The 27,913-nt window shown below is 39.9% G+C and overlaps 1 protein-coding gene and 1 pseudogene across 13 annotated transcripts in view; both read left to right on the top strand.

The window, feature by feature from the left end:
- RGS7 (regulator of G protein signaling 7) overlaps positions 1–27,913 on the top strand; it is a 525,872-nt gene that overhangs the window by 78,950 nt on the left and 419,009 nt on the right. The gene's annotated exons all lie outside the window — the stretch shown is intronic.
- LOC147356746 (E3 ubiquitin-protein ligase ARIH2 pseudogene) lies at positions 13,102–16,581 on the top strand (annotated as a pseudogene). The gene has a single exon (XR_015142798.1). The product of XR_015142798.1 is annotated as an E3 ubiquitin-protein ligase ARIH2 pseudogene (transcript).

Below are 27,913 nucleotides of genomic sequence, written 5' to 3'. Positions count from 1 at the left end.
GGAATGAAAATCAAAGCTATATTCAAAATTAGAGTGGATTAGACCTCATAGTCTTTTCTGTTTCCTGCAAAAGATGCTAGATGTGTAGCGATACTGGCTTCAAATCATTTTCTAAATATTCCAGTTGCCATAGCAGCCAAAGCTGATGATGGAATTTATATACAGAGCCTTCAGAAAAGAGATTTGCTAAAAAAGTCTTAATAGTTGCTCAAGACAGTTGGTTTTTCATATCTCATCTTCAAAACATTTCTTTGATTATAAGTTTTCTGCATTTATTTTAGTAATTAATATGGTAGTATTTTTTTTGACCTAAAATATGGGCCTATCATCTAAGTGACATATATGAAATGGTTAGTGTAGTAAGTATAGTGTAGTCAGGATAGTTGAAACACTGACTTTTCTGGAGAATATGAAGACTGTCAACAAATCTGGGAGTGTCAGTGGCTGGATGGGGAAGCTCAAGAGTCTTCAGAACTCTATTAGCTCAGATTTTTTAGCCTTTCTTTCTCTTTAAACATATTATCATTTCTTGGGGATTGATCCTAGATTTGAGATTGTACACACTAGAATTAAAATTAAAGTGGGGAGTGAGAAGTACTTGTCATGTCTGCAGAGATCTAAGAACTAGCTCTGGGTTTCCCTGGATATGTAGTTTTACCACCTCTTGTTCTTTATCTGCAATCTGTGTGGTGGCAAAGATGCCTCAGCCTTGTGCACAGCTCAATTGACCTTATTACATTTATTTTTGTATTTCTTTTCTAGATGCTTATCTTAAGGGTGCCAGAAATGTTGTGAAAGGAGTGAAAACAATGGACACTAAACTCTTTCTCCATGACTCTCTGATATCCTCGGATGATTAGATGATGGGAGTTCTGGAAACTTTGAGAGAACTGACCTTTATCAGTGTTGCTACTACCAATTAACATGGTTTCCCTGTTGACTGGTGCCACTGTCTGCTTAGTGTTTAACATTCATAGAAAAGAACAAGCCTTATTTGGGGAAAAGTATTTGTGAGTTGCTCATCTACCCTCTGTAGGCGCCAGAACATTCTCTAAAGTTGGGTCGTGGTTTCTACTTAGCCTAAGCATCTCTTTAATAATACACAAGGGGGTAGATGACTGTGCTGAGTGCAATGAAGAAACAGTAAAATATGCCATCAGGGAATATGGAAAAACCTGAGTTAGTTGGAGGAGTGAGATGAGAGAAGATCTTCCTGAAGTGGTAACATTTGATCTGGGATCAAGAGAGTGAGTAGGTATCAGTCAGGCAAATGACTCTTCTTGGATTAACTGACCTTATTGTAACTTTTCAAACATAATGAAAGCTTCCTGATCAGGGTCTTCAAGTTACTTAACATTGGCTTGATGTGCAGGTCCTCTCCTGGTTTCTGATTATTTTTGTGATCATCCATTTCTTAGTCTTCGCTAGTAATCCACAATCAGGACATTAAGTTTCTTTCTTTATCATCCGAATTTGAGTGATATTGAATAATTTTGTGATTCCTCTTCTATGTCTCATTAGTCACTGTCCCCCCAACATCTCCTTTGAGGGGAGTGAGTTAATGTACAGGTAGTAGATCCAATGGGAATTGAATGAAACTTGGCTTGAAAAATTTTCTGTGTTGCTCAAGTTCGCCTTAATAAAATAAGTTTAGTGGTTTTCTAGTTGACTTTCTTTAATATATTGTTTTACCGTATATATGTTTCAGTGTTTGGTTTAAATCTTGTAGTAAAGTTTGCAACATTATAGTTGTTTCTTCACCATTTCATTGGGCACCTTCAGACTGAAGTAGGTGCCACTTTGAGTCACTTTGATTTTGCTTTCTTCGATACTGTTCATTAGAAAAGGATTCTTTACCATCTGAGCCAAGATTAGGACACTCTGAAAATCTGAAACTGTTTGTATCAATCCATTATTGAAGTCCAGATTAATGGGGGCTTTAAGGATTTATGAAGTCAAAACTGTCTATGGCTTAGTACTATAATTGTTTACATGTCAAGAATTCAGCCCTGGCTTTTATAGACATCAAAGCAGCTCAAGCTTTGTATGTAGTTTTTCCTGGTATTGGCCAATTATGCTGTTGAATTTTCACCTGGTGGTGGTGTCCCTAGAGACAGGTTCATTCTCATTTGCTAATGAATTCTTAAATTTCTGAAATGAGGTTTTTAGAATCACAGAGTTCGTTACTGATTTTTCTTCTCATGGAGCTGAATAATCAAAGCCATGTTCAAGTTACATATGAAGAAAACTGACTATTCCTATACCGCATTACAAAAATTCCTATCTTTTCCTTGTATTAGTAGGACATTCTTGTTGTGTCCTCTCTGAATTGAGTCCACTCATCTTAATCTGGTTCTAAAATGGTGCTGCTATCCTTCTGGAGATTCATTCTCATAATTTATCTGTCCTTTCCATCCCTCCTTTTACACATTAATCCCATAAACATTCATTGAACACATTCTATAGGCCAGACAGCTATCTAGGTTCTAGGACTACAGCAGTTAATTAAATATACACAAATCACTTTCTTGGTGGAGTTCACATTCTAAAGGCAGGAAGTGAGTGAAAATCTCTCAGTCGTGTCTGACTCTTTGTGACCCCATGGACTATACAGTCCATGAAATTCTCCAGGTCAGGATACCAGAGTAGGTAGCCTTTCCCTTCTCCAGGGGATCTTCCCAACCCAGGGATTGAACCCAGGCCTCCTGCATTGCAGGCGGATTCTTTACCAGCTGAGCCACAAGGGAAGCCCAATCTAAAAACATGAAGTAATGAATAAAAGAAATAAGGAAAATACATCATTTTAGTTGGTGATGTGTGCCATAGAAGAATAAAAGAGAGAAATGGAGTGCTGGTGGGCAAATTAAATTTTAAATCAGGTGGCTAGAGGGGGAAAAAAAAAAAAAAAAACCCAGCTGAGAAGCTTCCCTTGGAGTACAGATGTAAAGGAAATGAGATGGTACTATCAGAGGAAGAATGCCCAAGCAAAAACAGCAGCAAGAGGGAAGATCCTAGAGGAGAAAAGATGCCTTAAAAGGTCAGGGGTCTTGAGTAGACCAGAGGGGTCAGACTGGAAGGACCAGCAGGAAGAGGAAAAGAGGATGAGGATAAGATCAAGTATGTGACAAGGATCAGGACATGTAGGGCTGTGTGGGCTACCTCAAGGACATTATGGATTTTACTGTGAGGGAGATGGAGAAGCCCCTGGAGTTCTGAGGAGAGGAGTGATATGATCTGATTTACACACAAGCAGGTTTACTCTGACTGTTGTATAATAGGCTGAAGGGGATATAGGGAGACTGGTTAGGAGTTTGTTGCAATAACCCATGCAGGAGGTGAAGGTGGTTTGGGTCATAATGATGGCTGTGGAGGTGGTGAGAAGGAGAAGGATTCTGGGTGTATTTGTCAGGTAGATTTAGAGAGTTTGTTGATTGATTGGGATGTGAAAGAAAGCATCACATCAAGAAGGACTCAAACGTTTTTGGCCCAAGCAACTGGAAATGTGAAATTACTATTAAGAGAGGTGGGGGCTTCCCTGGTGTCTCAGTGCTAAAGAACCCGCCTGCCAATGCAGGAGATGTGGGTGTTCGATCCCTGGTCTAGGAAGATCCCACAGGCTGTTGAGCAAATGAGTGCATGTGCCTCAGCTGCTGAGCCCACCCTCTAGGGCCCTTGAGACACAGCTGCTGAGCCCACATGCCGCAACTACTGAAGCCCTTGAGCCCTAGAGCCCAGGCTCTGCAGCAAGAGATGGCACTGCAGTGAGAAACCCATGCAGCACATCTAGAGACGAGCCCCAGCTCTCTGCAACTAGAGAAAAGCCTACACAGCAACAAAGACCCAGCACAGCCTAAATTAAGTAATTAAAAAAAAGAGAGTTGGGGAAGGTTGGAGGAGTATAGGTTTGGTTGATGATCAGAAGTTTAGACAAGGCCTCCTCCTTCCTCCTCCCTTTCTCAAGAGCCATAGTTGTCCTCAGGCCCTCAGTCCTGGCACACACATGCTCACTCCTTCCCCGCTGAAGGTGGTTGATGGCTTCCTAGGGGCTAGAGTCTCATTCAGTGCTGAACAAAAGGGTCTGGGGCACGGGAGAGGATCTGTGTAGAGACAGAGTTGCCTTTGTAACATTTGAATTTTGTGTGGAGTCCTGGAGGGCCAGGGATGTGAAGAAAAAAATGCATATTATCAGATCAGATATTTAATTTTAAAGTAATATAATCTCAGAAAGAGTCAAATGAAGAACTTTGGTTGTAGTTGTTCTGATACACTGGTATGTGTTTTCCTCTTTCTAGTCAGAGTTGAAACCTCAAGCTAGAAGCCATTCTTCTGTGATTCACATTTTTAATTCCCTCATGCTATCCCTCTACTCCTAGGCTCCTTCTGCCTAGATTTAGATCTTACTCCCAGCCTGTTGCATCGGGTGCATATTTGCTTCTTCACTGCTGAATTTGTTGACTGAATGGGGTTCAGATCTATGATATGACTTGTGTCTTAAAAAGTTCTCTTAGAACAGATCATACTATCATTCGTAAAAGGATTTCACATTAAGATTGGGCTTCACTGGGAAGAGATTTGTTAAGATATGGGTACATAAGCTATTTGAATGTAACAAAGAAAATGGAATCTTTGAGATTCAGTATTCTCAGAGGTATTAGCATGTCAGTCATTTGTTAAACTGTATTTTATCTAGTAATGTTTACATGTTTATACTATAAGGCCACTTTGAAAGAGGCTCACCTAAAAATATTGATTTAAACAAAAGTTAAGTAATAGTACAGGAGGGTCACAGTAATAGCAAAAATTGTGTGAAAGCTTGGATGTAAATATAAACTTAGGAACCTTGTTGTTATTTAGTTGCTAAGTTGTGTCCAACGTTTTTGTGACCTTGTGGTCTGTAGCCCACTGGGCTCCTCTGTCCATGGGATTTCCCAGGCAAGAATACTGGAGTGGGTTGCTATTTCCTTCTCCACGCCATCTTCCTGATCCAGGGATTGAACCGTGTCTTCTTTTTGGCAGGTGGGTTCTTTACCACTGAGCCACCAGGGAAGCCAGTTCTAAACAATCAGTTGATACTTGGAAGTATTCTTCTGTATCTTTGCTCATTGGTCATTCAGCCTATCATTGTGTATATTGAAGACTGGAGATTTTTCATGCCACAAGGTCATATTCAGACATCCTGGGATTTATGAGAGTTCTCTATTGTATTAATGATACCTTTCTACTGAATCTAGTAATTGTAAGACGCATAATATAAGGATCTTCAACTCTCAGTTCCCCTGCGCTGCTTCTCAAGCATGTTTTATTTGTTATTTTAGTACTGTTAGTAACAGTAATTAGGTAGCATGTGTGTACGCTCAGTTGCTCAGTCATGTCTGACTCGTTGCGACACCATGGACTATAGCCCACCAGGCTCCTCTGTCCGTGGGATTTTCCAGGCAATAATACTGGAGTGAGTTGCCATTTCCTCCAGGGGATCTCCCTGACTCAGGGATAGAAGCAGTGTCTCCTACGTCTCCTTGCATTGGCAGGCAGATTCTTTTACCACTGAGCCACCCGGGAAGCCTATCGGTAGCATTGATTCAAATAGTTTCAGGTGTTATCTACTTTGGCTCATACAAATGCCAATAAAATGAATAAAAGAAAAATCAATTTATGTGAAAAAGAGAATAGACTGAATAGCTGATTCTTGTCCTTTTCCCAAGCTGGCCCTTCAGGACAAGGAGAGATATAAGCAAGACCCAGTGTTTGATTTAGGTCTTCCCCCGTATCTCAGTCGGTAAAGAGTCTGACTACAATATGCAGGAGACCCAGGTTCAGTCCCTGGGTTGGGAAGATCCCCTGGAGAAGGAAACAGCAACCCACTCCTGTATTCCTGCCTGGAGAATTCCAGGGACAGAGGAGCCTGGTGAGCTACAGTCCTTGAGGTCACAAATAGTCGGACACGACTGAGTGACTAACACTTTCAGTGTTTGGTTTGCTTTTGCAGGGATGTTTAGGTGTACGAATTTCCTCTTCAGTATTAAGGAAAAGTATCAGTTTGATTAAGGAATCACTAAAACTGTGTCTTGAAAAACAATTAAATCCAATTTGAATTGATAAATATATTTTAGTCCACAAAGCTAGGAATTAGTTTGTCTCTCCTGACTGCTACCAAACTGCTTGGTAGATTTTATCATTCTAGTTTTTAAAGAAAATACCCTAAGTCAGGCAGTGTTCACAGACACCTGCAACCATGCTGAGTCCCACACAACAGGATTTGAAAGAACAACTTCATTTCTATGCATTTCACAGCCTGCAATGTAGTTGGCGATGGGCAGAGTTAAAAAACAACAGTTGTTCTGTTGGTTGCTGTGGTGATGGCCTCAAGTTGGTAGCATTCCAGAGGTGAATGTCTCAGCTCATTTGGGTGAGGCAGAAATGACGTGATGCTTAGAGTTTGGCTCTCCAGGTGTGTTTTTAATGTGACAGTTACTGCAGAGAAATGTCTATTCTGAGACTGGCTGATTTTATTTTTAATGTTTCACCTGAAAACATTTTAATGTCAGTTGACACCCGCCCCCACCCCCCATCACCATTTCCAGCAGCCGTTTCTCAGTGCTCAGTCTCTCTGAATTTTGTGCCACGTTTACCATTGAGGGTGACTTACCATTCTTAGATCCTTTTTTCCATGGTACTGAAATAAGGGCTCACCTTTCTGTTTGTTTTTCGTGACTCTGTCAGTGTCCACTTTTCTTTGTTACAAAGTATGATTCTCTGATGTTATTGCCTGTGTCCTCTGTCTGACTCTTTCTTGGTCCCTTCTCCCTTCTCTCTCTCTCCTACTCTTCATTTCCCCATCCACCACTCATGTCTATACAGATGATTCCTGAATCCATGTAACCAGCCCAGAGTTCTCTCTCAAGTTTCAAATTCACATTTCTAATTCGCTGTTAGAATCTTAAGATGCTCCTTTGTTGTTGTTCAGTCGCTAAGTCATGTCTGACTCTTTGTGACCCCATGCCAGGCTTCCCTGTCCTTCACTATCTCCCAGAGTTTGCTTAAACTCATGTTCATTGAGTCAGTGATGCTGTCCAACCATTTCATCCTCTTCTGCCCCCTTCTCCTCTTGCCTTCAATCTTTCCAGGCATCAGGGTCTTTTCCAGTGAGTCGTCTCTTTGCATCAGGTGGCCAAGGTTTTGAAGCTTCAGTTTCAGCACCAGTCCTTCCAGTGAATAGCCAGGGTTGATTTCCTTTAGGATTGACTGGTTTGATCTCCTTGGATGCTTTAAACTCAACTTGTTGAAAATATACTCATACTCCTACCTCAATTTTGGTAAATAATATGGCTCTCTAATTAGCCACCCAGAATTGAGTCCTTGAGGCCATCTTTAATCCTCCCCTCTCCCATTTGTATCCAAGCATTGGTTGAGTTATAACCAGGCACTCAGGTCTACCACATCCTCACCTTCATCACCCAGGCTTAGCTGTCATCGCCTGACACTTGGACTCTTAAAATAGTCTTTCACTTTAATTGATTCAGGATGCTACTTGCTGGAGTAATCTCCAGAAGCACAGTTTCAGCTGAGCCTTCCCTCATACTCAGAATATGCTCTGTGGACAGAAGAAAATCTCTGTTCCTAAGTGTGGTATTCAGGCCCTTTGTGCCCTGTCCCCATTCCCTATGTTCTGCCTTAGCACAGCTATCTGCACCCACATGCCAGTGCTCTGGCTGCTCAGGAAATGGGTTTTGTTTTCTTTTTATAAAATAATTTTATTTACTTGTGTATTTGTTTTTGACTCTGCTGGGTCGTCTTTGCTGTGCAGGCTTTTCTCTAATTGTGGTACTTGGTGCCTACTTTCTCATTGTGGTGCATGAGGCTTCTCTTGTTGCAGAGCATGGGGCTTTAGGGCATGTGGGCTTCAGTATTTGCGGCGTATGGGCTCAGTAATTGTGGCTCCTGGGCTCTAGAGCACAAACTCAGTAGTTGTGGCTCATGGGCTTAGTTGCTCCACAACATGTGGGGTCTTCCTGGACCAGGGATTGAACCTGTGTCTCCTCCACTGACAGGTGGATTCTTTACCACTGAGTCACCAGGGAACCCTGGGTTTTACTTTCTTACTGACTTGTCTTTGCTTTGAAAACTCTTTCCCTCAACCTCTGTTATCTTTACATTTTTCTTATTATATAACAAACTTTAAATGATGAATGTAACCTCACATAAATTTTGGAATACAACAGAAAAATTTTAGAAAGGACCTAAAATTCTTTTTTTTTTGGTTTTATTTTTTTTTAAATTTTATTTTAACTTTACAATATTGTATTGGTTTTGTCATATATCAAAATGAATCTGCCACAGGTATACATGTGTTCCCCATCCTGAACCCTCCTCCCTCCTCCCTCCCCATACCATCCCTCTGGGTCATCCCAGTGCACCAGCCCCAAGCATCCAGTATCGTGCATCGAACCTGGACTGGCGACTCGTTTCATATATGATATTATACATATTTCAATGCCATTCTCCCAAATCATCCCACCCTCTCCCTCTCCCACAGAGTCCAAAAGACTGTTCTATACATGAGTGTCTCTTTTGCGGTCTCGTATACAGGGTTATTGTTACCATCTTTCTAAATTCCATATATATGCGTTAGTATACTGTATTGGTGTTTTTCTTTCTGGCTTACTTCACTCTGTATAATAGGCTCCAGTTTCATCCACCTCATTAGAACTGATTCAAATGTATTCCTTTTAATAGCTGAGTAATACTCCATTGTGTATATGTACCACAGCTTTCTTATCCGTTCATCTGCTGATGGACATCTAGGTTGCTTCCATGTCCTGGCTATTATAAACAGTGCTGTGATGAACATTGGGGTACACGTGTCTCTTTCCCTTCTGGTTTCCTCAGTGTGTATGCCCAGCAGCGGGATTGCTGGATTAACCTACAGCCCAGATTATTGTACCCAGCAAGGATCTCATTCAAATATGAAGGAGAAATCAAAAGCTAAAATTCTTATATAATCATATCACTCAGATATAAGAACTAGTGTGTGTTTTTATATATATATATGTGTGTGTGTGTATATATATATACATATGTATATATATATACATATATATATGTATATATATATTTACCACACATTCAAGGGCTTCCCTGGTGGCTCAGATGGTAAAGAATCTGCCTGCAATGGAGGAGACCCAGGTTTGATCCCCTGGAGAGATGGCAACCCACTCCTGTATTCTTGCTTGGAGAATTCCATGGACAGAGGACTGGCTGGCTACAGTCCATGGGGTCGCAGAGAGTCAGACACAACCGAGCTACTAACACACATGCCAAACTTTTAGTTTTGTGATATTGATAAACACTGTATGTACAGATTTTACATCAGCTCTTTTTACTTTATGTTTTAAGCACTTTCTGGTGCATTAAATATTATTTAAGAATATGTGTCTAATGTCTGCAAAATGTTTTATCATATGAATGTACTGTAACTTACTTGAAATCTACTGGTCTGTGTAGTCAGTAATTTTAAAGAGGTGTAGTTTTCCATTGCATTTTAAAGATGATTATTCCATTGCATTTTAAAGATGATTATCCAGAGTGAAGTAAGCCAGAAGGAAAAACACCAATACAGTATACTAACGCATATATATGGAATTTAGAAAGATGGTAACGATAACCCTGTACACGAGACAGCAAAAGAGACACTGACGTATAGAACAGTCTTATGGACTTTGTGGGAGAGGGAGAGGGTGGGAAGATTTGGGAGAATGGCATTGAAACATGTAAAATATCATGTATGAAACGAGTCGCCAGTCCAGGTTCAATGCACGATACTGGATGCTTGGGGCTAGTGCACTGGGACGACCCAGAGGGATGGTATGGGGAGGGAGGAGGGAGGAGGGTTCAGGATAGGGAACACATGTATACCTGTGGTGGATTCATTTTGATATTTGGCAAAACTAATACAATTATGTAAAGTTTAAAAATAAAATAAAATTAATTAAAAAAAAAAAACATTTTTCTTAGTTTTTTAAATTTATGTTTCCATGGTAACAGAGCCATCAACCAACAAATGTGTCCTTTTCTCCTACAAATAAATAATGTTTTCCCCAAGGAAGAAAATGATAATAACACATTTATACACTTTAATAAGAAACCTATCTTGGGAGCTTCTAAGAAAAGTCTTCCTTTCTTTTCCATATCTCCTTCCTTAAAGACTTGTCCATGAACTAAAGTTTCTGCATCAAGGAAAAAACACAAGTCTAAAAAAGCTTTTGGTGTCATGAAAACATGAGTTACAAATCCAGGACAAAGATTTCAGCTGGCCTTTTTCAAAAAAAAAAATAAATAAATAAAGATGATTATCCCTATACTGTTTCTTTAGGACACATGGTTTATTTCCTCTGTCCTCCCTCTCTTATTTCTGTTATTATCCCTTTATTTTCCCTAGAATGAGGAGTGTTCAGTGAAGATTAAGCATTTGGCTGTAAGCAGGGGCATGGGCTTGTCCATGGATCCACCCACTTTTGGCTTGAGTGCTTATAATGTCTTCTCACACCCACAACCTGGACTGGTGGTGTTATGAGCAGTTTCTAATTCCTGCACTGGTCTGTCGGATTAATGGGATCCTCTTCTATCCTCACTGTTTGTCTCTCTAATGCACTAATAAATGGACAAAGCACATGAAAATCCACAGCCCTGATGTCTCCTAATGTTATCAGGGCTCTTCAGACTTTGCTGTACAAGCCACCTTATAGTGTTTTGCTTTGTACAATCATACCCCCTTTCAAGAAGTGCTTTATGTCTTAAGTGATCCTGTTTACACCCTCTCTTCTTGTTTTAAGGAATTAGTTTCTATAGAAAGTTGAGGAAAGAATAGAATGGATTAAAGTTGAAGCCAAGACACAATTTCTCTCATTGACTGCACTACAGAAGGAGTGCTCCTAGTACTTTGAATACTGAGAATTCCTTGGGGTGGAATTAGAAGAATAAGGAATGTCTGATCTCTGCTGAAGCTGGTAACACTGTTGCATTTTAGGCAGTAAACCATGTTCTGGTCAGTCACAATCCTCAGTTCAGCTCTGCAAGTTGGTGACGAGTGGAAATTCTTTAGGGTTCTTTATTGGAGAACCATCTGCCTTAGCTTCTCTTTCTGTGTTAACATGTTACTTCAGCTGTGAGACTTATTAACTGTAAGTCACACATCAAAAGCACCCCATGGTTCTGTGAAGCCCATCTAAAATGGCCTTTGTGTGAACTGATCCTGATGTGCAGGGGAACTTGGCCCCAAATCTTTATCCCTGTGTTCTCTTAACATGTGGGTTATTCTGCGTTCATTTGGCTTAATCTGTGTATATTTTAACCCCTTTGCCAGTCTAAATTCATTAAGGAAGGAAGTACCTTATTTACCTTGCCATTTTCTCAATAGAAATCTGGGAAAAGAGGTGGGGTGAGTGGAAACAGAACATGAGTACACGTAGCACACTAGGCCAGGTGCACGATGCTTTACTTGTGCCATTGCATATGACCGTTACATTCTGGTCAATTGCATACGTGGGTGGGGGTCTCCTTTTCAGTGCCAATGTCACATTAAAAAGGAGTGATCACAAATATACACATATTTATAAATAAGTTTATTTATTAAAATCCATATGGTTTTTCCTGTGGTCATGTATGGATGGGAGAGTTGGACTGTGAAGAGGGCTGAGTGCCGAAGAATTTGATGCTTTTGAACTGTGGTGTTGGAGAAGACTCTTGAGAGTCCCTTGGACTGCAAGGAGATCCAACCAGTCCATTCTGAAGGAGATCAGCCCTGGGATTTCTTTGGAAGGAATGATGCTAAAGCTGAAACTCCAGTACTTTGGCCACCTGATGCAAAGAGTTGACTCATTGGAAAAGACTCTGATGCTGGGAGGGATTGGGGGCAGGAGGAGAAGGGGACGACAGAGGATGAGATGGCTGGATGGCATCGCTGACTCGATGGACGTGAGTCTGAGTGAACTCTGGGAGTTGGTGATGGACAGGGAGGCCTGGTGTGCTGCGATTCATGGGGTCACAGAGTCGGACACGACTGAGCGACTGATCTGATCTGATCTGATCTAGTCAAGCCATGTAATATCTACGCTCATTTCCCATTGACAGTTGAGAAAACTGAGCTTTGGAGAGTTTACAGAATTTACCCAGACTCACATGACTATGAAGTGACAAAACTGGTATCAAAATCCAGATCAGATCAATTATAAAGCCTCTTTGTCTTCCTCCCACGTCCCCTACTTCTGATAAATTTATGCTGAGGTGTTCAGTTAATGTGCAATTGAGTACAAAGTGCATTCTCTTTCTTTAATACTTGCTTTTAATTGGAGGATAATTGCTTTACAATGGTGTGTTGGTTTCTGCTGTAGAACAATGTGAATCAGCTGGAAGTAGACATATATTCCCTCCTCCGGAGCTTCCCTCCCTTGCTCCCATCCCACCCCTTTAGGTTGTCACAGAGCACTGAACTGAGCTCCCAGTGTCACACAGCAGCTTTCTACGAGCCACCTATTTTACACATGACAGTGTATATATGTCAGTGCTAGTCTCTATGTATATATGTATACAGAGACAGTGTATATATGTCAGTGCTAGTTTCTATGTATATATGTATACAGAGACAGTGTATATATGTCAGTGCTAGTCTCTATGTATATATGTATACAGAGACAGTGTATATATGTCAGTGCTACTCTCTATGTATATATGTATACAGAGACAGTGTATATATGTCAGTTCACCCCACCCTCTCCTTTCTCCTGCTTTCTCCACAAGTCTGTTCTCTATGTCTTCATCTCTATTCCTGCCCTGCACATAGGTTTATCAGTACCATTTTTCTAGATTCTCTCTCTATATATATTCAGTTCAGTTCAGTCGCTCAGTCGTGTCTGACTCTTTGCGACCCCATGGACTGCAACACGCCAGGCCTCCCTGTCCATCACCAACTCCCAGAGTTTACTCCAACTCTTGTCCACTGAGTCAGTGATGTCCTCCAACCATCTCATCCTCTGTTGTCCCCTTCGCCTGCCTTCAATCTTTCCCAGCATCAGGGTCTTTTCCAGTGAGTCAGTTCTTCGCATCAGGTGGCCAAAGTATTGGCGTTTCAGCTTCAACATCAGTCCTTCCAACATTCAGGACTGATTTCCTTTAGGATGGACTGGTTGAATCTATATATATGTATATATGTATGTGTATATATGTATGTATACATATATACATATATATATTAATATACAATATTTGTTTTTCTCATTATCTTTTTAAAAAATCAATCAATCTAACAAGAAGAGGCCAAAATTTCCTTTCTACTTTGCAAAAAAAGAAAAAGAAACAGAAAATCTTTATTTTGTGTTCAGAGATAGTGAATAATGGGAGAGATGTTTAGGTATTTGGATTTCATAAAACTATTCTAATTTTTTAAGTCTTTGCTATCTTTTGGTAAGCTTTTGTTAAGAAGTTATTCATGTATCTTAAAAATTTAATCTGTTGGCTAGTGGACTGTGTCTGAGGGAAGTTTGCCCACGTTCTTTGGAATGCTACTTTGTTTTCAAACCATCTGAGTTGTACATTTGGCATCAGCTGCTGCTATTTTTCTCTTGATCATCTTGCCTATAGCAGTTGTGGGTGAGACATTATTGCATATGTACTCCCTAAAATACATACTTCTCATTTACAAACACTTGTACATATGAACCCTACTTGCTAATGTGGCATTTGATTTTTTTAAAAGGTTTAGGTATTTATTGACTGGTGGGTCTTCGTTGCTGCATGTGGGCTTTCTCTAGTTGTGGTGCACGGGCTTCTCGTTGGCATGGCTTCTCACGTTGTGGAACACGGGCTCTAGCTGTTTGGGCTTCCATAATTGCAGCGTGTGGGCTCAGAAGTTGCCACACCCTGGCTTGGCTGTTTCATGGCATATGGGATCCTCCCGGACCAATGATCGAACAGGTGTCCACTGCTTTGCAAGGCGGATTCTTAACCACTGGACCAGGGAAGCCCCAGCATTTGATTTTAAAGGGAGATTTTCATATGTGTTTGCAATTAAGTGAAGTTGCTCAGTCGTGTCCAACTCTTTGCAACCCCATGGACTGTAGCCTACCAGGCTTCTCCATCCATGGGCTTTTCCAGGCAAGAATACTGGAGTGGGTTGCCATTTCCTTCTCCAGGGGATCTTTCTGACCCAGGAATCGAACTCGGGTCTCCCACATTGCAGGCAGACGCTTTACCCTCTGAGCCACCAGGGAAGCCCCATTTGCAATGAACTAGAACATAAAAACTGAGATAGAAGACTGAGATGCAACGCTGCTTTAACCTTTGTATATGTTCTAATGATATCTTCTTTGGTGAGATAAGAAATTCCTTGAGAGAGGATTCCTGCCGAGTTTGGATAAGTGATGACAACACCCCTTTCCAGTGTGGGTGCGTTGGGTGGAAGGTGCCTCTGTGCTCTCCCTTGCCTCCATAGCTTCTCCTCTCACTTAAGCAGCACCAGGCACAGTCGTGCCTCAACCCTGTTGTCTTCCCTGCCATTCCCAGTCTCCCCTCCAAGCAGGTTGTTTGAGAGTCTGTTTGATCTCTGATGCACCTGAAAAACTGAAATATGATGAAGGCTTCCCTCACTTAGAATATGGACTCAGCAACCCATGTGCTTTCTAAATATGCTCTGAGGTTACTCTGTAAATATTTCTTCAGTCAATAAATGAGATAAGTGCACCCTTTTGTTAAACACTTATTTAACAACTACTGTGTCATAGAATCTGAAACTATAAAATTGGATGAGTTGTATAGAATCTAATTGTTGAGGAAGGTTACTAGATGTTACTGTACGACATGGTGAGTATTATGATAGAAGCCTGGAAAGGCTATTAAGGGAAAGCAGAAGACAAATAAATCAAGCTTATGAATCAGGGAATATTTCCTGATAACTGGACAATGGGACTAAATTTTGAAATATGAATGGGCATTTACTAGGTGGCGAATGTCCACAGGGCAGAAAGAAGAAAAAGTGTATGCAAAAAAAAGTACAGTTTTAAGGAAAAGATGCTGCAATTAGTTTGAATTGATGGACTGGGCTGAACTCGAGCATCAAGAGAAGCTGAGCAGCTTCAAGGAGTCCAAGGGTGCCCTTGGTGAGCATGTATGACCAGCTTTTTAGCCTCGGTCCTAAAGGTACCTCATTGAGTTGCTAAACTTACATTAATTAATTTCCAGTGGCAAGTCACAGAGATACTGGACTAATACAAGTCTAATTCTGCTCAGCTTCTCGTTGAGACTTGAGTTCAATCCATTCACTGAAACTTGTCCCCACAGCCCATCTCCTCACCACTGCACAGTGTGTATGCAGTTTGTGTGGAAGGAAAACCTACTCTCTCTAGCCTGTCAGCACAAGTTTTGCCACAGCCACTTGGAGAAGTACTGCTCAGTACTTATCAAGGATGGTCTGGGTGTGGGTGTCTCTTGCATGGCTCAGGACTCCCCGCTTCGAACACCAGAGGACTTCATGTTTCTGTTGCTGCTCAGTGAAGAATCGAGAGACAAATACAGGCACTACATCTTCAGGGATTTCATGGAGAGTCACTGCCAGCTCCAGCTGTGTCATGCAGACTGCCCCATGGTTATCCGGGTACAGGAGCCCTGAGCTCACCAAGTACAGTGCCAGTGGTGCAACAAAATCTTCTGTTTTAAGTGTCATCAGATGTATCATGCCTCCACAGACTGCGCCACAACCTGGAAATGGATCTCAAAGTGTGCAGATGACTCTGAGTCGGCCACTACATTAGTGCTCACACTGAAGACTGTCCCAAGCACAACATCTGCATTGAGAAGAATGAAGACTGCAGTCACATGCAATGCTCCCAAGTGTAAACATGACTTTTGCTGAATATGTCTAGGAGATTGGAAGACCCATGGGAGCGTAGGAGTACTATGAGTCATGAAGAAGGTACAAGATGAACTCTGACATTGTCAATCAGAGACAGCAAGCCCAGGCTAGGGAACCCCTCAAGACATTCTTGTTCTACTTTGAGAGAGGCACAGACATACCAGTGGATTCATGAGAAGATTCAGGAGAGGGTCATGAATAATCTGGACACACGGATCGATTGGTAGTACCTACAGAAGGATGCCAGCTCTTGGACAAGTGTTGATATATACCCTGCAGGACATACACCTGTGTGCATACTATGTGGAGTCTGGACTCAGGAAGAAACTGAATACCAGTAGATTCAACTAGAGGTTGAGATCCAAAACCTGTCATAAAAGGTGAAGCATGTGGACAGCTATGACCAGATGCATATAACAGAGCAGTGGAAGAGAATCCTGCTGAAGGAATTTTGTGACACCTGCGTTGTGACATGGACATACTGGTGTGAGGAAGATGTGGCTGCAAGGTCTTGCGGTTGCCCTACTGCATGCTACAGGCTTTCACAACGCTAGGCAACAGTCAGAGCCTCACTCCTAAGAGACGGTGGCCACATACCTCTTAGTCAATTTCTGTTTGTTTTTTTTAAATCTTTTCATTCCTACCAGGGTAGAGGCCGTGTTGAATTGGCCTCTTCTCAGGACCTTTAGTTCCCCCAGGATGGTTGTTGGGAGGGGGGAAATTTTTCCTGAGTGACTGGTAATAGTATAAGATCATTGTGCTTGTGCTGAGTCACTTGGTTGTGTCGGACCCTTTGTGACCCCATGGGATGTAGCCCACCAGCCTACATGGAGATTCTCCAGGCAAGAATACTGAAGAGGGTTGTCATGCCCTCCTCCAGGGGATCTTCCCAATCCAGGTCATTACAACCTATGTAATATTTAGTGGTTGTACAATTATATGAAAAAGGAGGGGGGCAAAGAAACCATAGAATTACACAGAACCCTTTTAAAAATAAATTGGCATTGGAATGTTAAAAAATAAACTGAAAGTAAGTGATAAAAGATGGAATCTTAAAATATCAGGAAGGAGCAAAGAACATGTTAAGTGAAAGTATGGGTAAATACAGTAATTTTTCTTCTCCTCTTCAGTTTTCCGTGTTATATTTGACAGTTGAAGCAGAAACTACAACTGTGTCTAATGTGGCTAAGTGTATATGAAGGAAATATTGAAGGCAACTATATTGTAAAAAAAAAAGAGGATAAAGATATATAAAGTGAGTTAAATTTTCTGTATGTCACTCAGGTTGGTAAAATAATGATACCCAAGTAGATTTTGATAAATTATGTGTCTATAATGTAAAACCTTAAAGCAACAAAAAGGATTACTCATAGAAATTCACCTAACAAGACTGTAAAGGTATCAAAATGAAATTTTATAAAATATTCGAATAATCCACAGGAAGGCAGGATAACTAAAGCATATGTAAAAAACAGAAAAAAATTACAAAGGCAGACTTAAGACCTAACATTTCAGTCAATCATTACATTAAAAATAAATCACTCAGTGAAAGGTTGTTGCTGAACCACGAAAAGACGCTAGGATTCTTGGCCTCCGGAGGAGAATTCAATCTGGGGCCAGAGACGAGGCTTGATCGCTCAGAGCTTTTGTGTAATAAAGTTTTATTAAAGCATAAAGGAGATAGAGAAAGCTTCTGACATAGGCATCAGAAGGGGGCAGAAAGAGTACCCCCCTGTTAGTCTTCAGCTGGATGTTGTATAGTCACTACCAGTTTGTTCATGAAAGAAAGGAATGTCTTAAAACTCAGAATGGCACCAGGTCCCTCATCCATAAGATGTATTTTGGGATAATCTTGGCACCAGATGAGTCATCCCAAGCCATGATTGACTTGAATCTTGTAGAAGGGCAGATTACCACACAAATAGTTTCGTTTACGTAGATTAGGGGAACAATATCTGAGTATAATATAATGGTTTGTCAAGTAGGTTCTGAGCCATTAGGCGGAACCGACTTGAAGACAGAGTCTGGAGTAAATGCATAGTACATTAACATAGCTTAAGACAGACATTTCCATAAGAAAAATGCATTGGTTAACTCAAGGTTTGAGAATAGTTAACTTCAGGTGGAACCAGGTGTCATTATGGCAACAGTATTTTAAGAGAAACTTTTTAAAATTTGTATAGAGAAGGGAAGAGAAAAAAAAATATATCACTAGTTTGTTTCCTCCTGCCACTTAAGAGAGATAAAAAATGTCTGACGCTTGCAGCCTATTTCCTCCATTTGGAGACCCCTGGCCTTTGTGCCTTTTAGTTACCCTCTCATCAAGTATACCAATAAAAACAGAGTTTGGCAGAGTGGATCTGAAAACATGACCCAACTATACACTGTCTATAAGGAACTGACTTCAAACACAATAATAAACAGATAGAAAGTGAAGAATAGAAAAATTTATACAAATATTAAAAGAAACAATAAATGACTATATTAATATTATATAAATTAGGCTTCAAGGTCAAAAATTACTAGAAACAGAGGGGGACATTATGTAATGATAAAAATGTCAATCTTGCAAAAAGATAGCAGTCTGAAATATGTATGCATCAAAAAGTGGTTGTGAAATATTTCAAACACAGCTCATAACATTGAAAGGAGAAGTAGACAGATCTACAGTTTAGCTTGAGACTTCAACAATTCTGTCTCAAAAGTGGATTAGAACAACTGGATAGAAAAACAACAAGGTTGTAGAAGAACTGAGCAACACCTTCAACCAGCAGGATCTAATCAATATTTAAAGAATACTCTGTAAGATATATACTTTTGTTCAATCCCTCGGTCATGTCTGACTCTTTGCAACCCTATAGACTACAGCATGCCTGGCTTCCCTGTCCTTCACCATCTCATGGAGCTTGTGCAAATTCATGTCCATTGAGTTGGTGATGCCATCCAATCACCTCATCTTCTGTCGTGCCCTTCTCCTCCTGCCTTCAATCTTATGTATATAAAGATATATATATATATATATACACACACACACACACACATATATATATATATGTACATTTCCAAATCCTTATGGAACAATGCCAAGATAGACCACATCTTAGGACATAAAACTCCTTTCAGTAAACTGTAAATAATCTAACCCATAAATAGTGTGTTTTTTGACCACAGTGGAAACAAATTAGAAATTAATAACAACAACAAAAAAGAAATTAATAACAAAATAATAATAGGAAAATCTCCAAACACTTGGCCACTAAACAGCATAGTACCAGATAAATCATGAGTCAAAAAGGAAGACAAATAGGAAATAGTTAAACAATATAGACTGAATGAAAATGAAAGTACAGTATATCAAAGTTTGGAAGAGAAAGGAGTTCTCTCTAAAATTGAACAAAGCAAAGATGTTTACCCTCACCACTCTCATTCAGCACAGTGCTTAAAGTTTTGGCAAGTACAGTAGCTCAAGAAAAGGAAAGGACATTCAGTTAGAAAGGAAGAGGTCTCTGTTTGCCAATGACATGATTGATTATGTGGAAAATTCCAGGGAATCTATGAAAAAGCTCCTAGAACTATGAAATGAGTTTAGCAAGATCATGGGATATATGATACAAATCTTAAACTCACTTGTATTTCTATTATCATAGCAGTGAAAATTGTGAACACCAAAATTAAAAATGCAATACCATTTACAACTGCTAAAGATAAAATTGAAATGTTATATATAAACATAATGAAACAAGATATATGCTGAAAACTGTGCAATGCTGATCTAGTAAATCAAAGATTTAAATGAATGGAGAGACATATGTTCATGGACTGGTTGACTCAAAACATTAACAATGTCGGTTCTCCCCTGAATTGATATATAGGTGTAATATAATTTCTATCAAAATGCCAACAAATATTTTTGTAGATATAGGCAAGAATGCTCTAAGATTTATAATGAAAAGCAGAGGAATTAGAATAGCTAAAACCATTTCAGAAAAGAAGGATAAAGTTGGAAGAATCTGTCTTCTCAATTTTAAGACTTATTATATAGCTACAGTAATCAAGATTGTGTGGTATTGTCAAGAGGGACATATACATAGATTAATGGAACAGAATACAGTAACCAGAAACAGACCCATACAAATATGACCAACTGATTTTTGACAAAATTGCACAATTTGAAGGAGGAAAGGTAGCATTTTCATCAAAAGGTGATGGAGTAATTGGACACTCGGGAGGAAAAGTGAACCTCAACCTCTCATGTTTCTCATACTAAAATTAACTGAAAATGGATTATGAGCTTAAATATAAAGTAAACTGATAAAGCTTTGAAGAAAAACTTAGGAGAAAACTTTCAAAATAAAGAGTTAAGAAAGATATTAAAAGCATAAAATATAAAAGGGAAAAAATAAAAGTGGACATCATCAAAATTAAAAGCTTTTGCTCTCTGAAATACCCTGTTAAGAGAATGAAAAGACAAGCTTTGGATTAGGAAAGAATATTTGCAAACAATATATTTGACAAAGGACTACTACTAGGAGTATATAAAGAGCTGTCATGATCCATCTTTGAAAAACCAAATAATGCATTTAAAAAATGGCAAAAGAAATGAGATTTTTCACAGGACAAATGACAAATATATAAAAATATGTTCAACATCATTGCTTATAAGGGAAATGAACCTTATTGTTGTTAGAACCAACAATAAGAAGCAACTACACAGCTTCGAATAAAATAAGAAAACAGTAGCAACAGCAAATAATGGGGAAAATGCAAAGAAACTAGATGATTCATACATTGCTGGTGGGAGTGCAAATTGCTATAGACATGCTGGAAAATAATTTGACAAATTCCTAAGAAAATAAACTTGCAACTATTATTCTACCTTTCCAAAATTTGCATTCCTGGATATTTTTATCCCAGATAATTGAAGATTTCTTGTTTTGTTTTTTAGTCAGTAAGTCATATCTGACTCTTTGTGACCCCATGTACTGCAGCACACCAGGCTTTCCTGTTCTTCACTATCTTCTGGAATTTACTCAAAACTCATCTTCATTGAGTTGGTGATGCTATCCAACCATCTGATCCTCTGTCATCCCCTTCGCTTCCTGCCTTCAATCTTTCCCAGCATCAGGGTCTTTTCTAGTGTGTCAGCTCTTCACATCAGGTGGCCAAAGTATTGGAGCTTCAACTTCATCATCAGTCCTCCCAATGAATATTCAGGGTTGATTTCCTTTAGGATTGACTGGTTTGATCTCCTTGCAGTCCAAGGGACTCTCAAGAATCTTCTCCAATACCACAGTTTGAAAGTATCAATTCTTTGGTGCTCAGCCTTTTTTATCGTCCAACTATCACCTCCATACATGACTAATGGAAAAACCATAACTTTGAGTATATTATTACTTTTGTTGGCATAGTAATGTCTTTGTGTTTTAATATGCTGTCTAGGATGTCATAGCTTTCCTTCCAAGGAGCAAGCATCTTTTAGTGGCATGGCTGCAGTCACTGTCTGCAGAGATTTTGGAGCCCAAGAAAATGAAATCTGTCACTGGTTCTACTTTTTCCTTTTAAGCCAGCCTTTTCACTCTCCTCTTTCACCTTCATCAAGAGGCTCTTTAGTTCCTCTTCACTTTCTGCCATTAGAGTGGTATCATCTGCATATCTAAGGTTATTGATATTTCTCCCAGCAGTCTTGGTTTCAGCTTGTAATTCATCAAACCGGGCATTTTGCATGATGTACCCTGCATATAAGTTAAATAAACAGGGTAACAATATACAGCCTTGCCATTCTTCTTCCCTGATTTTGAACCAGTCACTTGTTCATGTTAGGTTCTAACTGTTGCTTCTTGACCCACCTACATGTTTCTTAGGAGGCAGATAAGTGGTCTGGTATTCCCGTCCGTTTAAGAATTTTCCAGTTTGTTGTGACTCATGCAGTCGAAGGCTTTTGTGTAGTCAGTAAAGCAAAAATAGATGTTTTTCTGGAAATCCTTGCTTTTTCCTTATCCAACGAATGTTGGCAGTTTGACCTTTGGTTTCTCTGCCTTTTCTAAACCCAGCTTTGTACATCTGGAAGTTCTCAGTTCACATATTGCTGGAGCCTAACTTGAAGGATTTTGAACATAACTTTACTAGCATGAGAAATGAGCGCAATTCTCTGGTAGTTGAACATTCTTTAGCTCTGCCTTTCTTTGGGATGGGAATGGAAACTGACCTTTTCCAGTGCTGTGGCCACTGCTGAATTTTCCAAATTTGCTGGCATACTGAGTGCAGTTCTTTAATAGAATCATCTTTCATGATTTTAAATAGCTCAGCTGGCATTCTATCTAGTTTTGTCTGTAGTAATGTTTCCTAAGGCCCACTTCACACTCTAGGAAATCTGGCTATAGGTGAATGATAACACTATCATGATTACCTGTGTCATTAAGACCTTTTTTTGTATCATCCTTCTATGTATTCTTACCATCTCTTATCAACGAACTTCCTTTGGTGGCTTAGCTGGTGAAAAAACCACCTGCAATGCAGAGACTTGGGTTTGATCCCTGGGTTGGAAAGATTCCCTGGAGAAGGGAATGGCTACCCACTCCAGTATTCTGGCCTGGAGAATTCCATGAATTGTATAGTCCTTGGGGTCACAAAGAGTCAGACACAACCGAGCGACTTTCACTTTTTTCTTATCTAGTCTTTCCAATTCTGTTGCTTTCCTCTATTTCTTTGCACTGTTCATTGAAGAAGGCCTTCTTATCTCTCCTTGCTATTCTTTGGAATTCTGCATTCAGTTGGGTATATATTTCTCTTCTCCTTTGCTTTTCACAAGTTATGACCAACCTAGATAGCATATTAAAAAGCAGAGACATTAATTTGCCAACAAAGGTCCGTCTAGTCAATGCTGTGGTTTTTTCCAGTGGTCATGTATGGATGTGAGAGTTGGACTGTGAAGAAATTTGAGTGCCGAAGAATTGATGCTTTTGAACTGTGGTGTTGGAGAAGACTCTTGAGAGTCCCTTGGACTGCAAGGAGATCCAACCAGTCCATTCTAAAGGAGATCAGTCCTGGGTGTTCTTTGGAAGGAATGATGCTAAAGCTGAAACTCCGGTACTTTGGCCACCTCATGTGAAGAGTTGACTCATTGGAAAAGACTCTGATGCTGGGAGGGATTGGGGGCAGGAGGAGAAGGGGACGACAGAGGATGAGATGGCTGAATGACATCACCGACTCGATGGACGTGAGTTTGAGTGAACTCCGAAAGTTGGTGATGGACAGGGAGGCCTGGCATGCTGCAATTCATGGGGTCGCAAAGAGTCGGACACGACTGAGTGACTGAACTGACTGATTGTCTTCTTTCCTGAGCTATTTCTAAAGCCTCCTCAGACAACCACTTCACTTTCTTTTTCTTTGGGGTGGTTTTGTTCACTGCCTCCTTTTGAACCTGCATCCATAGTTCTTCAGGCACTTTGTCTACCAGGTCTAATCCCTTGAATCTATTTGTCACCTCTACTGTACTATATAATCATAAGGGCTTTGATTTTGGTCAAACCTGAATGGCCTAGTGGTTTCCCTTACTTTCTTCAATTTAAGCCTGAATTTTGCAACAAGAAGCTCATGAACTGAGCCACAGTCAGCCCCAAGTCTTGTTTTTGCTGACTGTATAGAGCTTCTCCACCTTCAGCTGTAAAGAATATAATCAATCTAATGCCAGTATTGGTGATCTGGTGATGTCCATATGTAGAGTTGGTGATGTCCATATGGAGAGTTGTCTCTTTTGTTGTTGGAAAAGGGTGTTTGCTATGACCTGTGTGTTCTCTTGGGAGAAGGCAATGGCACCCCACTCCAGTACTGTTGCCCGGAAAATCCCATGGATGGAGGAGCCTGGTAGGCTGCAGTCCATGGGGTCGCTAAGAGTCAGACATGACTGAGCGACTTCACCTTCACTTTCCACTTTCATGCACTGGAGAAGGAAATGGCAACCCACTCCAGTGTTCTTGCCTGGAGAATCCCATGGATGGAGAAGCCTGGTAGGCTGCAGTCCATGGGGTCGCACAGAGTCAGACATGACTGAAGCGACTTAGCAGCAGCAGTGTGTTCTCTTGACAAAACTCTGTTAGCCTTTGGCTTGCTCCAAGGTATTCCAAGACAGACTTGCCCATTACTCCAGGTATTTTTTGACTTCCTACTTTTCAATTCCAATTCCTATTTCAATTTCCTATGATGAAAAGGACATCTTTTTTTGATGTTAGTTCTAGAAGGTCTTTTAGGTCTTAGAACTTCAACTTCTTCAGTGTTAATGGTTGGGGCATAGACTTGGATTACTATGATATTGAATGGTTTGCCTTGGAAACGAACAGAGATCATTCTGTCATTTTTGAGGTTGCACCCAAGTACTGCATTTCAAACTGTTTTTTTTTTTTGGACTGTGAGGGCTACTCCATTTCTTCTAAGGGATTCTTGCCCACAGTAGTAGATATGATGGTCATCTGGATTAAATACACCCATTCCCGTCTATTTTAATTCACTGATTCCTAACATGCCTATATTCATTCTTGCCATTTCCTACTTGACCATGTCCAATTTGCCTTGATTCATGAACCTAACATTCCAGGTTCCTATTCAGTATTGTTCTTTACAGGACTGGACTTTGTTTTCACCACCAGACACATCCACAACTGATGTGTGGATCATTTCCGCTTTCGCCCAGCTGCTTCATTCTTTCTGGAACTATTAGTATTTGCTCTCACTCTTCCCCAGTAGCATACTGGACACTTTCTGACCTGGGAGGCTCATATTCTGGTATCATAGCTTTTTGCTTTTTCATACTCTTCATGGTGTTCTTGTGGCAAGAATACTGGAGTGTTTGCCATTGCCTCCTCCAGTGGGCCATGTTTTTTCAGAACTTTCCACTGTGACTCATCCATCTTGGGTGGCCCTGCAAGGTATAGCTCATAGCTTCATCGAGTTACACAAGCCCCTTTGCCATGACAAGTCTGTCATCCATGAAGGGGGAAATTTTCATTATATAAGATGAATAAGTCCTAGAGATCAATCATTCAGCATTTTGTCTATAGTTAACAGTACTCTATTGTAGACTTAAAAGTTTATTAAGAGGGTAGATCTTAACTGTTTTTTATCATAAAAGTAAATAGAGAAGGCAGTAAGAAACTTTTGTAAGTATTGAATATGTAAGCATAGATTATGGTGATGGTTCTGTGAGTATATACTTATCTCCAGACTCAAACGTTGAATACTTAAATGTGTACAACTTTTGTATGTCAGTTGTAACCAAATAATGCTGTTTGAAAAGTGTGGTTAAAAATATAAGTGTGACAGCATTGAGGAAAGCAAGCAGAATAAGATGAGCAAAAGTTATAATGATTTTAAAAAGTGATAAATATGGAAGAGAAAATGAATCAGCATACACATATTTACTATTTCTGAAAAAAAGAAGCAATGAAATGGAAAAAAAAAACTAAAGATGCAATTTAAGAAAAATTTTCATAACCAAAGGAAGCCTAGAACCCAGGATTCAAGTGCCAAAAATTTTTGATGAAAACAATCAAAATAGCTGTATATTCTAGTAACTTTAGTAGTTCTCAAAATTAGAAAAAATGATTTGGGTATAATATGATGAAAAAAACTGAGCCCAGTTTTAGACGTTCAGCAAATTATCTACAGCAGAAATAGAAGACATTGGAGCAGTACCCTCTATTGTTCTCTACCCACCTCCCCCTAATTGCACCAGTGCTTTTAACAGCAAAAGAATCAAAGCAATATGTAAATGCAATCATTAGAGATCTATTTAAATGAATTATAATATTAAGTTATAGTATATACATGCATTGGGAGATTTTATAGCTATTAAAAGAATACAGCACCTCCAACAGTAATATTTGGAAAGACTTCAAAGATATACTTTAAACAAAAAATCCAGTGACATGCTACTCTGTATTATTTTAAGATATATTTTTAGAAACTAATAGTAGAGATTGTCAGCAGAGGTAAGAGGGATACTGTTAGCTCTGTCTCTTCTTTTTTTCTCTGTGCCCATGCTATTTAGAAAAAGAACTGAAACAAAAAGAAATGAACTTGTTTATTCAAAATATATTCTCTACCAGAGCCTGAAAATTCCATTAGAGTCACCCTTCAGTTTAGCCACTGATTTCCATTATAAGGTGATATTCATAGGTCAGGTAGCACATTGTGGTTTCCTTGGGAGAAATGGACCATTGCAATTCATTTGTTTTTCTTCAGAACCAGAGAAGATGCTCCACAAACACTGCTTGTCTGAACATTCACTAAACTAAAATGAAGCAACAGAATAGGATCCTTAAGATGATTCATATTATTGCTTGAATATGAAAATTTTACCAGATTGTCAGCATTGCTCCTGAAACCCATTTAGCCAAATGAAACAGGGAATTGAGCATTGGAAATAAAATCAGCACTTCCAAGCCATTTTTCACTCTGCTGTAAGACTTGTATTTTTCCTTTTTGATCAGAAAGAGATATATCTGTGCCTGTCAGTAGAATAATATTAACCTTTCAGGCTTTATCAGGAGCTAAGTATACTAATGACAGGAGTTATTCTAAGTTAATTGTTTTTAGTCTGAACTGTTTATAGAATATTTTTGGGGTCCCTAGAGCATTTTGTGTTCTGATCCATTTTGAGCTGATCTTAATGTCTCTTACTTCATTTCCAAGTTCTGTAGGATAAATCTCACTGTAACCCCTGTGGTTCCCACTATTGACACAAGAGTTATAACGGAAAAAGCTCCAAGGGATCTTCCTGACCCAGGGATTGAACCCACGTCTCTTATGTCTCCTGCATTGGCAGGGGGGTTCTTTACCATAGTGCCACCTGGGAAGCCCCCCTTAAATAGGGTAGGGTGATAAAATAATTGGATCATCTCAGTGTCTCCCATACAATCACATGATTATTTCTCAGCCATCAGCATGGATCATTTTGGTGTTGATTTAACCCACACAAGCCCATGTAAGTCACCTTTCTATATTCATTAAAATCTTCAAATAACTAAGTCTCCATTTGAATGATAGGTACTTCTAATAAGCAAGTAGGTTTTTCTTTTGTGTGCTCAGTAACTTTAGTCACGTCCAACTCTTTGCGACCCCATGGACTATAGCCCACCAGGGTTTGCTGTCCATGGGATTTTTCAAGCAAGAATACTGGGGCAGGTTGCCATTTCCTCCTCCAGGGGATCTTTCTGACCCAGGGTCTGAAACTGTGTCTCCTGTGTCACCTGCTTGGCAGGTGGATTCTTGCTGAGCCATCGAGGAGGCCAGGTCTTTGTTTTACTGACTTGGTTTTGTTTCCTACTATAACTTTTTGAGAAATGTATATACAAGTGAAAGAACCGAGTGAAAAGAGCAAGGGAGAAGTAGCTAAAATGCCATCTGGAATGGCGGTGCTTAGACTGGCTAGTTTAAAGCATGCAAGCTTGATTCTTTCCCTGTTGTGTTCAAGTAGGGCTCTATGAGATCACTGAAAGGAGGTCCCTGGAAAGCTTTTATAGATGAATACCTTGCCTGCTCTTAACTCTGTTTTTCTATTCAGGCCATTAATAAAGACCTACTAGCTAATCTTAATTGCTACAAGAGAGAGAAAGGTGCCCTCAACTGTGGCCAACATTTCCTATCACAGAAGATTTTAAAAATATCTTAAGCTACTATAAGATGCAAATAGAGAGACACAAAACTCAAGACAGCGGAGTAGAAGGACATGCGTTTCTTATGAGAACACCAAAATCACAGCTCACTGCTGTACAACCATGGACAAAACTCTGGAACTTACCAAAAAGATACCCTACATCCAAAAACAAGGAAGAAGTCACAGTGAGATTGCAGGAGAGGCGCAATCATGATAAAATTAAATCTCATACCTGCCAGTTGGCTGACTCACAAACTACAAGATAATTATTTGACAGGAGTTTTCCCACTGGTGTGAAAGTTCTGAGCCTTATGTTAGGCTTCCCAGCCTAGGGGTCTGGCAATGGGAGGAGGAGCACCCAGAGA

Source organism: Bos grunniens, chromosome 16 (genome assembly GCF_055505025.1).
Source record: "Bos grunniens cultivar Pamir isolate PY7600 chromosome 16, Bosgru_T2T1.0, whole genome shotgun sequence".
Classification (NCBI taxonomy): Eukaryota; Metazoa; Chordata; class Mammalia; order Artiodactyla; family Bovidae; genus Bos; species Bos grunniens.
This window is presented reverse-complemented; position numbering and strand designations above follow the sequence as displayed.